The following is a 13119-nucleotide window of genomic DNA, read 5'->3' as shown; positions in this document are numbered from 1 at the left end:
CAGATGTAAGGTACCGAGCTTTGATCCTTAGTGTTATACTGTATTTCTAAAATTAATTTTAATACTGTTTTAAGTTTTAGCCAGGAAAGTAAATCTTCAGAATTAGACAATCCAGCTCCCAAACTAAATCCTGGTTGTAGACAGCTGCTTGCTCAAGTGTTTGAAAATATGTCGACATTTTGGATGTTACCTCATCCGTCTTGATCAGTCGTTTGATTATTTATTTCAATCCATGATCTGACTGAGTATGGCAGAACATTGCAGAGGGGCTAAATGGCCTTCTCCTGTTTGTAGGTCCACCGACCTGGAAGATAATTGGAGTCCTTTTACAGAACTGAATAATATGGAGGGAAGGAACGAGACAGGACATTTCATTTTCTTTGCACGTGTTTGTCCATCCACCGTTTAGTTCTGTTTAGCCCTCCACCTTGCAGCTTTGCAATTGTAAGTTCTGCTGAAGTGTCCCGTCCACCAGTTTATTTTCTTCCTGCTTCTCCAGATGCTGCTGCATATTTCCAACAAGTTTTCTCTGCTCAGGTAACTGAAACTGTTCAGCTTTCTTCTTTCCCTGGCAATCCTGCATTTACATTTCATACTTTGTAAGATGAAAAGGGCGACTGGAGTGCTGGCAAGTTTCCTCAAGATGACAAAAAGTAACTTTTCGTACGAACTCTTGCTGCTGAAACCTTGTAGCCATTAATGTGCTATTATCATCTAACCAGACAGGTAAAGTTTACTGATTTATTCTGTATTTTTAGGAAAGTAATTTCTAAAGATTTAATAGTCTGTCAGACCTTTGGAACCACCTTTCTTAATGTATAATAAATGTCAACTCAGACAAAACCAGTGAAATGTTGATTTTTCAGCAACAGTGGAGCTTGTCCAGATAAGCATCCCCGGTGTGCCATACTGTTCATGTTCTGAACTCAGTTAGTATCTCCAGAGAAAAGAATCTGTTGTTAGCATAAAGCCTGAATGACTGTGACGATTCAGCCTAAACTTGGGAATGGGGAAAGAAGACTTGCACTTACATAGTGCCTTTACAACAGAATCACAGAATCCCTACATTACAGAAGGAGGCCATTTGGCCCATTGAATCTGCACCAACCATAATCCCACTCAGGTCCTATTCCCGTAACCTGTCATATTTACCCTGCTAACTCCCCGACACTAGGGTTGACAATGGGACATCCGAAAGTACTTTTGTTTAGAAATACGGTGTAATGTAGGAATTGCAAACTTATGCATAGCAAGGTCTCACAAACAGTGATGTGGTGATGATAGTAGAGAATAGTCCATTTTGTTGAAATTGGAATCTCTATAGTGCAGAAGAAAGCCATTTGGCCCATCAGGTCTGCACCAACCACAATCTCACCCAGGCCCTATCCCCATAATCCCACGTTTTTACTCTGCCAAACCCCCTGACACTAAGAGGCAATCTACCATTGCCAATGCACCTAACCCGCACATCCCTGGAATGTGGGAGGAAACCAAAGCACCTGCAGACGCGGGGAGAACATGCAAACACAGACAGTGACACGAGCCTGGAATTGAACCCGGGTCCCTGGTGCTGTGAGACAACAGTGCTACCTGAAGTAGGGGGGAATGTACTGGGTCAGGTTCTTCAGCTGTACCATGACCTGTGTGGGTTCAGCTTTAAATAGGTAATTGCTGACCTGACTCTACATTTCTACTTGGTTTCGTATCAACAGCAAATTTGACCCAATTGCATTGAGCTTTTGCATCAATGTTGTTCATGTAAATTAAAACAGCAGCAATCTCAGGAAGTACCTCACTTAGTATAAGCTTTTCCCAATTCATTTTGTCTACAAAGGGACTCTTATGTGGTAATTATGCAATGATATAAATGCTATAGACTTAATCTGGTATTAATCTGCATATGTATAATTATGAAAGGTATGCTTACAACAGGTAATAATTGACTTTCATAGTGAAGGAGATGCTTGTGCACCCTCAGGATTAGTGTTCCCTTTATTCTTGGCCACCTCATGCAAGTGGTAACTCTACCAAGTTTCCTTTGAGTAGCTCACCCTCCCCTCTGAGAGTTGCCTGTTGATCGTTAACTTCTTCACTCAAAGGGTGGTGAATCTCTGGAATTCTCTGCCCGTTGAAGTGGTGGAGGCTGCCTCGCTAAATATTTTTAAGAAGCGGGTTGATGGGTTTTTGATAAGAGAAGGGATTAAGGGTTATGGGGAGAGGGCGGGAAAGTGGAACTGAGCCACGACAGATCAGCCATGATCTTATTGAATGGCGGGGCAGGCTCGAAGGGCTAGATGGCCTACTCCTGCTCCTGCTCCTATTTCTTATGTTCTTATGTTCTTATCGTGTGCCAGTCTGGATGCTGACTGGCAGATGGTGCCTGGTCCATTTTGGGAGTCAGGAGATTATTGTTGAGTTTGGTCCTTTGGAGCTGGACTCTGACCAGTTATCAGACACCCTAGCTTGCTGGGCACAATTTGGCTGCAGTTGTGATTTTCAAATAACTAGTTTGATTGGATTAGACACCTATGACTTTGTGGCCAAATTTCCTTCCAACTCGATTTTCAAGTTTGCTGATGACACCATCGTCATGGATCTCAAACAATGATGAGCTGGAGTGCAGGGATGAGATAGAGAATCTGATGAACTGGTGTAGCAACAATAATCTCTCCCTCAATGTCAACAAAACAAAGGAGATAGTCATCGACTTCAGGAAGCGTAAAGAACACGCCCCTGACTACATCAATGGGGATGAAGTAGAAAAGGCCGAGAGTTTCAAGTTCTTAGGTGTCCAGATCACCAACAACCTGCCCCGATCCCTCCCTGCCAACACTATAGTTAAGAAAGCTCACCAACACCTACTTTCTCAGAAGACTAAGGAAATTTGGCATGTCCATTACAACTCTCACCAACTTTTACAGATGCACCATAGAAAGCATTCTTTCCAGTTGTATTGCAGCTTGGTATGGCTCCTGCTCTGCCCAAAACTGCAAGAAACTACAAAGGGTTGTGAATGAAGCCCAGTCCACCACACAAACCAGCCTCCCATCTACTGACTCTGTCTGTGCTTCCCGTTGCCCGAGCAAAGCAGCCAGCATAATTAAGGACCCCACGCACCTCAGACATAGTCTCTTTCATTTTCTTCCATTGGCAAAAATATACAGAAGGCCACACACTAACCGAGTCAAACAGTTTCTTCCCTGCTGCCAGGGAAGCAGCCCTGCTTCCCTGGGTTTTAAATGAACCTGCCTCACACTAAGTTGATCTTTCTCTACACCCTAGCAATGACTGTAACACTAAATTCTGCACTCTCTCCTCTGAATGGGATGCTTGTATAGCATGCAAAAAACAATACTTTTCACTGTATATTAATACATATGACAAAATCAAAATATAACAAGGTAAACTAGAAGCACTTAAAATACATTGGATGAGACTTGGGGAGAGGTGTAGTAAAAGGGTCTGGCACATATAGGGTTAAAGTGGAACCTTGTACGATATGGCCCACACTGATGTAAGAGACATATGACTTGCACCAAGGGTTAGTCTAGTGGTGGACAGAACAGTGTGTACCAGCAAACATAGAAACAGCTCCGAGCTTGTCTCCATTACTGTATATTTGTAAATAGATCTAAGAATCACTAAGACATACCTTCTTCAAATCTACTAAACAACATCCAACATCCTACAACAATTATGTTCCACATTTATTCATTGAATTCCATTTCCACTAGTGGCCATGGTGGGATTTGAACCCATGCCCCCAGAGGTTGGGCCGCAAGCTTACTAATCCAGTGACATTAGCACTATGCCACCATCTCCCCTGAACTTAGCACACTTTCAACTATTTGCTGCCTCCTCTCCTCACACTGGAGCTTGGCCTGCTCACCAAGGCTTGAGGAGGCTTCTTTAGCTAATATTCACCAGAGTTTTGATGGTTGCATGAATTACATTACTCTGACTGTGGGTTCTACACCTGCCTCAATCTCATCGACCAACTGTGTTGTATCTTACGATTGTTGCCTCCTCTTTCATCAGCATCACTACAGCTACAAAGGGCACACCACCTTCACTTCCTCTCTTTTTATTAATTCATGGACATGGGAGTCGCTGCTGGCCAGCATTTATTGCCCATCCCTAGTTGCCCAAGGGCGTCAACCACAGTGCTGAGGCTCTGGAGTCACAAGTAGACTGGAGCAGGTAAGGGTAGCAGATTTCCTTAAAAGATATTAGTGAATGAGATGGGTTTTTCTGACAATGAATATGGTTTCATCAGTAGATTCTTAATTCCAGGTAATTTTTATTGAATTCAAATTCCACCAGCTGCAATAGCGGGATTCAAACAGGAGTCCGCAGATCATAGCTGAGTTTCTGGATTAATGGCCTACAATAATGCCACAAGGCCATCGCCTCCCCTCTTCTCTGCTCCTTGTCTTGTCAGTGAGCCCCTTCTGTAAACACAGACATATACAGTGCCCCAGCTTCAGCTTGCCCTACTTTCCACGTCCGATATCACACTACTGGGCTACCTGCAGAAAGCAGCAATTCAGTTTGTCAATGCAGCCATCCCCTTGGACCAATCACAGGTTTCTGCTGTCTCTCAGGATGCTGATCCTTGCTCATGCCTGAAGCAGTGGGTCATCCACTTGCTTCAGATCTCACAGGCACCATTTAGGACGTGCAAGTCTACAAGCTTGTGATTGTAAATGCCCCCATGCCTTGCTGAACCATGAAATATCTGCGGCACCGCACCACATTTCATTACCACCAAGGATATTTTGGCCTTGGAGGGAGTGCAGAGGAGGTTTACTAGGCTGATAACGGAGTTGAGGGGGTTGAGCTATGAGGAGAGGCTGAATAAACTAGGCTTGTACTCGTTAGAGTTTAGAAGAATGAGGGGAGATCGCATTGAGACGTATAAGATGATGAATGGGATGGATAGGATAGAGGTGGAGAGACTCTTCCCGCTCAGAAAGGATAGTAGGACTAGGGGGCACAGCCTCAAGATAAAGGGGGTGCGGTTTAGAACGGAGTTGAGGAGGAACTTCTTCACTCAAAGGGTGGTGAATCTCTGGAATTCTCTGCCCGTTGAAGTGGTGGAGGCTGCCTCGCTAAATATTTTTAAGACGTGGGTTGATGGGTTTTTGATAAGAGAGGGGATTAAAGGTTATGGGGAGAGGGCAGGAATGTGGAACTGAGCCACAACAGATCAGCCATGATCTTATTGAATGGCGGGGCAGGCTCGAAGGGCTAGATGGCCTACTCCTGCTCCTATTTCTTATGTTCTTATAGCTGCTGAACAAGGCTGCCTCCAGCTCTGCCTTCATCCCGAGGCTTGCTGGCAGCCGCCTCCTCCTCCTCCGCCTCCTCCTCCTCCGCCTCCCCGTATCCATTTCCTGGCCACTTGCATAAGCACCCCAAGGAGAGGTGTCACTGAACCATGGAGCCAGCCATCCTCTGAGCCCAGCCATTTCTACACAGCCCACTTGCTGTGCACCATTTCTAATGCCCTCACTGTGCGTAACCTGTATGAAGACTGCAGTCTTTTAAATATGGAGCCATCCAGTGACCTGCCAGAACTTCAACGCCAGTGTCTGGACTTCCTCACGTTTGGGCAAAATCCAACCCAAACTGTCTAACATTGCAGACTGGTTCCTTAGTAAACCTTGCCTTATATCAGTGCTGGCTAGTTGGGGCCGTACTGTCACCATTTTACTAAGATACTAATCTTAGGTGAAAACACTTAACATGCTTCACACAATACAGTCAATGGACTTCCACGTGTGCATATTTGCTGGATAGTAACCACCATTCGGTAATTAATCAAACAAAGCCGTCGCTACAGGCTGTGGAACAACAGTAACCTGACTGAGAACAGCAAAGTACAACTCTACCAAACATGTCCTCAATGCTCTCCATGTGTGATGTCTCTCTCCATGTCTCTCAGTGCTATGACCTGTGCTGATTAGAAACCAAGCTGACCACAACGTATAATAGACAGGAGAAAAGGCTGAAAAGTATCCACCTTTGCTGTCTCAGATGTACCCTTGGCATCTCTTGTCAGGACAAGGTCACAAACTCCAGAAATTATGGAATTTGCTAATTCCATTAACACAAGCAACATTTTCGTCTTCACTCATAGGACATGGGTTGCTGGCTGGCCATTTATTGCCCATCCCTAGTTCCCTAAGGGAGATTAGGAGTCACCACATTGTTGTGGCTATGGAGTCATGTGTAAGACAAACCAAGTAAGGTTAGTAGATTTCCTTCCCTAAAGGACATTAGTAAACCAGATGGATCTCCACCACACTCACAGGAGCGGCACAATAGCACAGTGGTTAGCATTGCTGCTTCATAGCGCCAGGGACCTGGATTTGATTCCCAGCTTGGGTCACTTTCTGTGCTGAGTTTCTACATTCTCCCTGTGCCTGCATGGGTTTCTTCCGGGTGTTCCAGTTTCCTCCCACGTTCTGAAAGATGTGCTGGTTAGGCGCATTGACCCGAACAGGCACCAGACTGTGGCGACTAGAGGAATTTCACAGTGACTTCATTGCAGTGTTAACATAAGCTTTACTTGTGACTAATAGTATAAACTTTGAAAAATTTGAACTCTTAGACAGTGCATTCCAGATCCTAACCACTCGACGTGTGAATCTGTCTCCACCACACTCTCAGACAGTGCATTCCAGATCCTAACCACTCATTGGGTAAAAAAAGTTTCTCCTCGTGTCACCATTGCTTCTTTTTCCAATTACCTTTGAATTAATTTGATGTTTTTCATTGATATAGAATTCATATTCTGAAAAGGAGTAAGGGGAGAAAGCTGGGCCTGACTCTTGATGGATTTAACATTCAGAGCTGGCTAAGTGGGCCCTTTCTGTGCTGAAAGAATTGAATGATTCTGAGATGTCAATGCATTAATCCAGGTTCTACTTTCACTTTTGACAGAGATTATTGAGGGATTGACTTTGAACTCATGACAATTGACATTGACTGATAACGAACTCAAGGGTTACTCGACACCTGATGGCAGCTTTTCCCATGCATTACCTTTCTGATAAATAAGTTTACTGAGCATTTATGGATCTTACGCTGCAATGTATGGCACGTAGCACACAATGGCTGTTATCTTGGGTAATTTTGTAACTGCACCATTAACTTTAATTGCTCCCCATGTCTTCACTTCCCTGAGTATTGTTCCACCTCCCTCACCTGATCAGGGGCCGGCAATGGTGGAATGAACCTTGTTATGAGCCCTGACTCAATGGTAAATGCACTTACAATTGATTCGGTAGTTTGTGGGTTCAAGATCCAGTCCAAGACTTAGGCACAAAGTCAAAGTTGACAATCCAGTGTCGTACTGAGAGGGTGCTGCTCTGTTGGAGGTTCCATCTCTCAGGGATAACGTTATCCCTGAGAAATTGAGGCGCTATTTATCCTTTTGGGTGGAAGGTCTTAGCCACTGATTTGAAGACGAGCAGGGCGGTCTCTTCATTATCTTCACCAATATTTATTCCTCAAAATAAACCAATCAAATTATATTTGGAATCCAGATTGTGTTCATGTTCACCTGGTGGAATGTAACTTTTTTTTTATTCATTAGTGTCGCTGGCTGGCCGGCATTTATTGCCCATGCCTGGTTGCCCTTGAGAAGGTGGTGGCCTTCTTCAAACGCTGATACAGCTGAGTGGCTTGCTCAGCCATTTCAGACAGCAATTGAGAGTCAACCACATATCTGTGACTCTGGAGTCACATGTAGGCCAGAGCAGGTAAGGACAGCAGATTAGGTTTTCTCACTATCGACAATGGATTCATGGCCATTAGTAGATTCTTAAACCAGATATTTTTTATTGAATTCAAATTCCACTACTTGCCGTGGCGGGATTTGAATCTGGGTCCCCAGAATTTAGCTGAGTTTCTGGATTAATAATCTAGTGATAATACTACCAGGCCATCACTTCCCCTGCAGCAGAAAATGTATCAGATGAGGTACAAGATATGAATAATAAAACAAAATTGTTCAACTCTAATAATTATCACCTTGAGTTTCAGAAGTACACAGCATTGAGTTTTTATTATTCTTTCAGGGGCCCTGGGCATCGATGGCAAGGTCAGCACTTTATTGTCTGCCTATTCCCTAACTGTCCCTGAACCAAATGGCTTTCTAGGGCATTTCAGAGAACATTAAGAGTCATTCACATTGCTGTCAGTCCGGAGTCACATGTAGGCCAGATCAAGTAAGGACAGCACATTAGGTTTTCTCACAATCAACAATGGATTCATGGCCATCAGTAGATTCTTAAACCAGATATTTTTTATTCAATTCCCTAAAGGACTTTTTTAAAATTTATTCACGGGTTGTGGGAGTCGCTGGATCAGCATTTATTGTCCATTCCTAATTGCTCTTGAAAGGCGGTGGTAAGTTGCCTTCTTGAACCTCTTCAGTCCATGTAGTGTAGGTACACTCACAGTGCTGTTAGAAAGTGAGTTCCAGGATTTTGATCCAGTGATAGCAAAGGAACAGCAATATACTTCCAAGTCAGGAAGGTGAGTGCTTACTCATGGTGGTGACCTCCTCATGCAGGTGATCTCCTCATGCATTTGCTGTCCTTGCCCTTCTAGATGGTAGTGGTTGTGGGTTTAGAAAATGCTGTCCCAGGAGGTTGATGAGGACAAGATGGATTTTTGTTAAAAATAATCAGAGGCCCTGCAATGCAGAAGAAGCTCATTCAGCCCATCAAGTCTGCACCAATAATGTGATGAGCATCTCACCCAAATCCATTCCAAACCCAACATATTTACCCCACTAACCCTTCTAACTCACACATCTTGGGACACTAAGGGGCAATTTAGTATGGCCAATCCACCTAACCTACGCATCTTTGGAGTGTGGGAGGAAATTGGAGCACCTGGAGATACAAATGTGGGGAGAAGGTGCAAACTACCCACAGACAGTCACTCAAGGCTGGAACTGTCTCTGGTGCTACAAGGCAGCAGTGCTAACCACCGTGTCACCCCTAAAATGATGATGGTTTCTTATTCACCATTACTGAGACTAGTTTTAAATTCTTGATTTTTATGGATTGAGGTTAAATTCCATCAGCTGCCATGGTGGGATTTGAACTTGTGCACCCAAAGACCTTTAAATTACAAATCCAGTGAGAATACTACTACACCACTGTCTCCCTTTTCATCAGGTCTGTTCTTGAAGTGTCAATGTTGGTCTCGAAGCATTAACTCTTAGTCTTTGTCTCCACACAAATGCTGCCAGACCAGATGAGTTTTTCCAGCAGCTTCCCTTTTGTAAAAATGACTTGTGGGTTGTAGGGATTAATCTTACAATGCTTGAACTGTCACAGAGTCTCAATTAAAAGCTTTACCCCACCCCAAAGTACCAGCTGCCAACCCCCTGTCTTGTTAATAGTACCCACACAAGAAATACTTCTCTCCCCACCCTCAAAATAAAGTGTGGGGCAGCACAATGGCACAGTGGTTAGCAATGATGCCTCACAGTGCCAGGGACCCAGGTTCGATTCCTGGCTTGGGTCACTGTCTGGAGTTTGCACATTCCCCCTGTGTCTGTGTGGATTTCCTCTGGGTGATCCAGTTTCCTCCCACACTCCAAAGATATGCAGGTTAGAGTGATTGGCCATGCTAAATTGCCCCTTAGTGTCAGGGTAGATAAGCAATGTTTTGGGGATAGGGCCTGGATGGGACTGTTGTCAGTGCAGACTCGATGGGCTGAATGGCCTCCTTTCTGCACTGTGGGATTCTATGGCTAAGTAAAAGGTCCAACTCCCTACCTTGTTTATATTACTTATACAATTAAAGTTTAAAATATAAAGTTAAGTACTTTTCTTCCCCCTTCTACATAAAAGAATTCCCCCCTCCCCCGGAGGACGTAAGAGGTGGATAACCTGTGTCTCTGATACCCACACAATAAACACTCTCCCTCCCAAGTGCACTGCCCAGTCCCCAACCCCCCCTCCTCGCCTTGTGTCTGGCACGCACGCACGCAATCTGGGGGAGTAACCCCGCCCAGCCTATTAAAGATGCGCGGCCGGCGGCCAATGGGCGCGCGGGGGGCGTGGCTCACTTTGCATGCGCCGGCGGCCTCCAATAGGCGCGCGGCAGCCGGGGTCACGCGGTCCTGTTGCTAAGGCGCGGGCCGCTACAGCGAATGGATACACGGGCCAATGAGCGGCGGCGGCCGGCACTTGTTGATACATCTGTGTGTGTGTCTCTCTCTCTCTCCCGGGCGGGGGGAGCGGAGAGCGCAACCTACCCTGTGTGCCTCAGCTGACTCCCATTGGACGGAACGGGGAGCTGTCAATCAAACTGCGTCACAATGCATCTGGCTGCTTAGCAGGCTCGGTTGAGCTAACAGAAGGGTTGCAAAAACTTGTCTCTATCTGTGTGTGTGTCTGCCTGTAACTCACATAGTTCTTTCCTGTTTTTGTATTTTTTTTGCAAAAAATCCCCTTTATTTGTTCAATGTTCATCCTCGGATAGGCTGGACGATCATTTGATTTTGTTTAAAACTCCCTGAGAGAGAGAGATCTGCAAATCCACCCAAGTCTAAATATATCTATATAGAAATATATGTTTTTGCATCTCGGTGGAGAAATGGCATTTTTTAATATCCAAACCTTGCTGGAAGCAGCTGAGTACATCGAGAGGAGGGAGAGAGGTATATATACATAAGCACTGCAGAATTTTCTGTCTTGCCTTGGCACCGGTTTGCAGTCAACTGGCTGAATTTGTCCCCACAGATGTACAGTGTTGTGTTTTTCTCCTTTTTGCTTTCAGAGGCAGAACACGGCTACGCGTCGATTTTGCCCTGCAACGCCGAATTCAACAGGAAGAAAGGCAAGACGAGAAAAAGCCCCAGTAACAGGTAGGGGGGGAGCTCCCGGTGTGTGTGTTTTTAATGATATATTTGGCTCTTTAATCTTTCCCAGTCGCCATTTTCCCCCATTTGGGCTTGCCTGTGTTTGGGTCGGATATAAACACTGCCACGCGTACAATATTCCCTCACTCTCTCACACACACGTTTTACAGGACAGCTGCTTGCATCTCCTCAACATTTCTCCTTCCCTCCCCCTCCAATCTCCTTCACCTTTTATTAAAAATAATGACCTCTTCCCTCAATTTAACCTGATTTTATTCATTTTTATTTTTTTAAACTTGCTGTTTTGTTCGTCCTGCACAAGGGATTGATGTGCAAAATATAATGTTTAATAAATTTCAAAGCAGTATGTTTGCTGGAAATATTATCACCCCCCCGCCCCCCCCCCAATCAAGATTGGTTTTGCAGATTATTATCCCTCTCAGGTTTGTGATGCTGATTTTTTTTTAATATTCAAATGGGATAAGATGAGATGCAAACAATGGAAAACTGGAAGGAGATGTGTCAGCTTGGGCCGGGTTGGTCTTTTATTAAGTGTATTTTGTTTTGGAAAGTGTTGGGTTTTTATCCTGTTTTTCTGTCTTTTTTTGTCTGGAGGTTCTGGGTGCTGCGCATGCGCACTGTCGCCTGTTTGTTCGTGAAAATGGGTTGAACCAGTCAGAGGACCATCCCCCACTCACCCTCTCTCTCACTCACACACTCACACACACACACATATATACCCTCACATCCCCCCCACTCACCCACATTCCCCCCCCACTCACCCACATCCCCCCCCACTCACCCACATTCCCTCCCCCCCCACATTCCCCCCCCCCCACTCACCCACATTCCCCCCCCCCCACTCACCCACATTCTCCCCCCCCCCACTCACCCACATTCCCTTCCCCCCCCCCACTCACCCACATTCCCTTCCCCCCCCCCACTCACCCACATTCCCTTCCCCCCCCCCACTCACCCACATTCCCTCCCCCCCCCCCACTCACCCACATTCCCTCCCCCCCCCACTCACCCACATTCCCTCCCCCCCGCACTCACCCACATTCCCTCCCCCCCCCACTCACCCACATTCTCCCCCCCCCACTCACCCACATTCCCTCCCCCCCGCACTCACCCACATTCCCTCCCCCCCCCACTCACCCACATTCTCCCCCCCCCCACTCACCCACATTCTCCCCCCACCCCCACTCACCCACATTCTCCCCCACCCCCACTCACCCACATTCCCCCCCCACTCACCCACATTTCCCCCCCCCACTCACCCACATTTCCCCCCCCCCACTCACCCACATTTCCCCCCCCCACTCACCCACATTTCCCCCCCCCACTCACCCACATTTCCCCCCCCCACTCACCCACATTTCCCCCCCCCACTCACCCACATTTCCCCCCCCCACTCACCCACATTTCCCCCCCCCCACTCACCCACATTTCCCCCCCCCCACTCACCCACATTTCCCCCCCCCCACTCACCCACATTTCCCCCCCCCCACTCACCCACATTTCCCCCCCCCACTCACCCACATTTCCCCCCCCCCACTCACCCACATTTCCCCCCCCCCACTCACCCACATTTCCCCCCCCCCACTCACCCACATTTCCCCCCCCCACTCACCCACATTTCCCCCCCCCACTCACCCACATTTCCCCCCCCCCACTCACCCACATTTCCCCCCCCCCACTCACCCACATTTCCCCCCCCCACTCACCCACATTCCCCCCCCCCACTCACCCACATTCCCCCCCCCCACTCACCCACATTTCCCCCCCCCCCACTCACCCACATTTCCCCCCCCCCACTCACCCACATTTCCCCCCCCCCACTCACCCACATTTCCCCCCCCCCACTCACCCACATTTCCCCCCCCCCACTCACCCACATTTCCCCCCCCCACTCACCCACATTTCCCCCCCCCCACTCACCCACATTTCCCCCCCCCACTCACCCACATTTCCCCCCCCCCACTCACCCACATTTCCCCCCCCCCACTCACCCACATTTCCCCCCCCCACTCACCCACATTTCCCCCCCCCCACTCACCCACATTTCCCCCCCCCACTCACCCACATTTCCCCCCCCCACTCACCCACATTTCCCCCCCCCCACTCACCCACATTTCCCCCCCCCCACTCACCCACATTTCCCCCCCCCCCACTCACCCCACATTTCCCCCCCCCCACTCACCCACATTTCCCCCCCCCCACTCACC

This window comes from Carcharhinus amblyrhynchos, chromosome 5 (genome assembly GCF_965287045.1).
Source record: "Carcharhinus amblyrhynchos chromosome 5, sCarAmb.v2.hapA, whole genome shotgun sequence".
Classification (NCBI taxonomy): Eukaryota; Metazoa; Chordata; class Chondrichthyes; order Carcharhiniformes; family Carcharhinidae; genus Carcharhinus; species Carcharhinus amblyrhynchos.
The sequence above is the reverse complement of the archived record's forward strand: the minus strand, read 5'-3'. Positions refer to the sequence as shown.